Source organism: Bos grunniens, chromosome 12 (genome assembly GCF_055505025.1).
Source record: "Bos grunniens cultivar Pamir isolate PY7600 chromosome 12, Bosgru_T2T1.0, whole genome shotgun sequence".
NCBI lineage: Eukaryota > Metazoa > Chordata > Mammalia > Artiodactyla > Bovidae > Bos > Bos grunniens.
Genome location: NC_141176.1, coordinates 71,570,266 through 71,575,001, shown reverse-complemented (window position 1 = coordinate 71,575,001; position 4,736 = coordinate 71,570,266). Strand labels below are relative to the sequence as shown.

Below are 4,736 nucleotides of genomic sequence, written 5' to 3'. Positions count from 1 at the left end.
TGAATCCGCCACAGGTATACATGTGTTCCCCATCCTGAACCCTCCTCCCACCTCCCTCCCCATACCATCCCTCTGGGTCGTCCCAGTGCACCAGCCCCAAGCATCTAGTATCGTGAATCTAACCTGGACTGGTGACTCATTTCATATATGATATTATACATGTTTCAATGCCATTCTCCCAAATCATCCCACCCTCTCCCTCTCCCACAGAGTCCAAAAGACTGTTAAAAAAAAAAAAGTGTCCACCACACCATTATTCTTGCCTAGAGAATCCCATGAAAAGAGGAGTCTGGTAGGCTACAGTCATAGGGTTGCAAAGAGTCGGATGTGACTAAGCACAGCCAGTAGCAAGTGCCTATGATATGGAGCATCAAGAAGTGCAGAGGTGTAAGGTAATGAGAGTCCCAATAAACAGCTGCTGCTGCTAAGTTGCTTCAGTCATGTCTGACTCTGTGCGACCCCATAGACGGCAGCCCACCAGGCTCCCCCGTCCCTGGGATTCTCCAGGCAAGAACAATGGAGTGGGTTGCCATTTCCTTCTCCAATGCATGAAAGTGAAAAGTGAAAGTGAAGTTGCTCAGTCGTGTCCGACTCTTAGCGACCCCATGGACTGCAGCCTACTAGGCTCCTCCACTCATGGGATTTTCCAGGCAAGAGTACTGGAGTGGGGTGCCATTGCCTTCTCCACAATAAACAGCAGCCACCCCTTATTCTTCTCTGTGTGCCAGGATGTGTTTTTACTTAACTATCACCTTTAATTATTTTTTGGTATATAAAAATTTACTACTGTCATGCTTTCTTCATCAAAATTTATGATATTAGTCTTTCCTTCTTGCCTTTGTATAAGGCCAAAAGAGAGACACTGGCTAATGTGACAACCTTAAAGCAGACTTCAAGAATGTCACCAATGGCATGACCTTTGCAACCAAATCCAGCAACCAGAATGTCATCATTTTCCTCAATAGAATTCAAGCAACCATCACTGGGTACAAAGGCTGTGATTTTTTGCCATTCTCGATGAGCTGAACCCTGACACATTTCCTGATGGCAGAATTTGGTTGTTTGGCTTCAACCCCTACTTTTTTGAGCACAATTCTCTTGGCATGAGAAGCGCCTCCAAAAGGGTTGGCCTTCAGGGCTATGCCCAAATGGGCTTTCTTGTACTACTTACCATGCCGCTTCTGGGCTTGTCGGTAGCTACAGAAATTCCTGGCAGTATGAAGACCACAACACTTGCTCATTCTGCCAGTGTCACAGGCCTGAACAAAAGACTATCATGTTTAATTTTAACACAAGATCGGAGGGTATTAGAAGCCCCATCTTATAGCACTTTAGGACCTTGATCAATGTCATAGGACTCCTAACTGACAGATACAGCCTGTGAGCCCAAGCAGGTGGGACCACATAGTCTGTCCCCACTCCACCCGTGTCCCGCAGGACCAGATCTCCCTGCCCAAAGACCTGCTCAGCAGCTTCAGCCTGACTCCCTGGGTGGGTCCGTAAGGTCCCTCAAGGCGCTCGCAGCCCCTTTGCTCCTACTGCCCCTGACTCGGGTCCTTCCTTCTGCAGGGCAGCCCCCAAGAGCCCCACCATCGGCAGGAGGACACCCTTATCCCGTTCTGGTAGCTTCTCCCTGCAGCCAGCTCCCGGGGGTGGGGTCACGCCAGGTTGTGAGGAGAATCAGGAGAGAAACAGGAAGGGAGTGAGCTCGTGGTCAGCACTTAGCTCTGACCTGGGACCTCCCTCTCTCTCCCTGACACTTCCCACCACTCGTGGCAGCCCCCCTCCACACCCCCCACCTTCATTACACGTGCTCCTGTAGCTCTGCTGTGGATCAGAGTCACAAGAGGAGGGGTCAGAATGCAGGTTCCTGGGCTCCATTCCCAAAGATCTGATCCAGGAGGTCACATAGTGGGGCCTGGGAATTTGAATTTTTAACCAACAACCCAGTGGGTTTTGATGCAGGGGGTCCTCTGAACACACTTTGAGAAGCATTTAACAGACCTATCACTCACATCCGTGGCCCCAGGTCAAGAGTACAAATGAAGCCCAACTATATGTTTAAACATTTAAAAGTTATAAATCAGTCAGTCAACTACACATTCATAACTATTAAAACCTGGCAGACTGGGGTTTTGGACACTGAGCTCCAAGCCAGAAGGCAGGATAGCAGAGGGAGGGGCCGCCCCAGCCCCAAGCCCTCCCCTTGCTCTTCCCAACTCTGGCTCTGACCTTCTTTGTGCCCTGAGCAATCTGCTGCTCAGAAAGAGCACCCCCAGCCTTTAAGTCCAAGCTCAAACCACCCTCTTCCGCCACTTAAAGAGCGGAATCTTGACCTCCTGTCGGGCTGGGACATGGGCCCCGGGAGGGAGGCGGGCATTGGTTCTGGGAGCAGGGATTTTGGGGTCCAGGTGCTCAGAGCACGGCCTGGAGGGGGCGGGGCTCCAGGTGGTCACACCCCCTGGTCCTCTCTGCCTGCCCCTGGGGAGGGTGCAACCACAGAATGATGGAGCAGGGCTTCTAAACCAGTGCTTCTCTGACTGTACTGGGAGCAGGAGTCACCTGGGATCCGGAGATTCTGAGTCAGTGGGTCTGGGTTAGAGACAAAATTCCGTGTTCTAATAGCCTCCTGGGGCAGGCCAAGGATGCTGGTCCACAGGCCTGGCTTAGAACAGCAGGGATCTGGAGCAGGGTGGGTGGAGTTTTCCTGTAAAGGACCAGGAAGTATATTTCCAGGCTTTGGGGGCCTTATGGTCTGTGCTCAGGAAAACATCTACTTCTGCTTCATTGACTATGCGAAAGCCTTTCTGTGGATCACAACAAACTGGAAAACTTAAAGAGATGGGAATCCCAGACCACCTTATCTGTCCCCTGAGGAACCTGTATGCAGGTCAAGAAGCAACAGTTAGAGCCGGACATGGAACAACTGCCTGGGTCAAAATTGGGAAAGGAGTATGACAAGGCTAGATAGTGTCACCCTGATTTAATTTATATGAAATAGAATGTATGTATCTCTATAACTGAATCACTGCTGTACAGCAGAAGTTAACACATTGTAAGTCAACTATACTTAAATAAATTTTTAAAGAAACATGAAAAAAAGCTAAGGGTGTCATTAGGTTCATTATTAGTAATATTTATATTGGTTACTTGCTTAGCCTGGTGTTTGCCAGATTTTTCTACTTAAAAATATAATTCTTCCCTAAAGAATTAATCTGAGAAAATAGTTTGAGTCCATGAAAATGCCATGTCTCCCCCAACCCCCAAACATTCACTGTCTATTCAGCCAATGATGAAATTTGTCCGAATTATTTATGACAATGATGGCTAAACTTTTCTGTCAATCTGTTTAGATTTGTGAGTTGGCATTCTACTGCAAAAAAGCTTTCCCTTCCTCCTATTTTCTGTCTTATTGGAATCAATATAAATTCAGATTAAAAAAATTTTTATTGTTGTGAAATGTAGGGTTTTATAACCCTCAATCCTTTGTTTATCATTACTCATTACATTGCTAATGTGATATAAACTACATCTAAGAGACTCATTCTTTGTCTAGATAGTCTGCAAAATGTAATTTTAAAAATGTTTTTTACATAATGTTCTTCAGAAGTAAATATGATTAGATTTTGGATCAAACACTGTTTTGGAATACCCCAAGCTTCCATCTATTGGGATGGATACTTGTGAGCATGGTTGCTGAGTGAAAAAGTGAATTTACTCAGAACCATTCAATGTAAACTTTGTGTAAAACATTCTTAGTGTGTCTTCCTTATCTTTGACAAAGGAGGCAGGAATATACAATGGATTAAAGACAATCTCTTTAACAAGTGGTGCTGGGAAAACTGGTCAACCACTTGCAAAAGAATGAAACTAGAACACTTTCTAACACCATACGCAAAAATAAACTCAAAATGGATTAAAGATCTAAATGTAAGACCAGAAACTATAAAACTCCTAGAGGAGAACATAGGCAAAACACTCTCCGACATACATCACAGCAGGATCCTCTATGACCCACCTCCCAGAATATTGACAATAAAAGCAAAAATGAACAAATGGGACCTAATTAAACTTAAAAGCTTCTGCACAACAAAGGAAACTATAAGCAAGGTGAAAAGACAGCCTTCAGAATGGGAGAAAATAATAGCAAATGAAGCAACTGACAAACAACTAATCTCAAAAATATACAAGCAACTCCTACAGCTCAATTCCAGAAAAATAAATGACCCAATCAAAAAATGGGCCAAAGAACTAAATAGACATTTCTCCAAAGAAGACATACAGATGGCTAGCAAACACATGAAAAGATGTTCAACATCACTCATTATCAGAGAAATGTAAATCAAAACCACTATGAGGTACCATTTCACGCTAGTCAGAATGGCTGCTATCCAAAAGTCTACAAGCAATAAATGCTGGAGAGGGTGTGGGGAAAAGGGAACCCTCTTACACTGTTGGTGGGAATGCAAACTAGTACAGCCACTATGGAGAACAGTGTGGAGATTCCTTAAAAAACTGGGAATAGAACTGCCTTATGATCCAGCAATCCCACTGCTGGGCATACACACCAAGGAAACCAGAATTGAAAGAGGCACGTGTACCCCATTGTTCATCACAGCACTGTTTATAATAGCCAGGACATGGAAGCAACCTAGATGTTCCATCAGCAGATGAATGGATAAGAAAGCTGTGGTACATATACACAATGGAGTATTACTCAGCCATTAAAAAAAAAT

At 45.0% G+C, this 4,736-nt stretch overlaps 1 pseudogene; it reads right to left on the bottom strand.

Annotated features, from left to right (window-relative positions):
• Positions 1–810: 810 nt before the first annotated feature.
• Positions 811–1,241, bottom strand: LOC147361876 (small ribosomal subunit protein uS12 pseudogene; annotated as a pseudogene).
• Between the last annotated feature and the right edge of the window lie 3,495 nt (positions 1,242–4,736).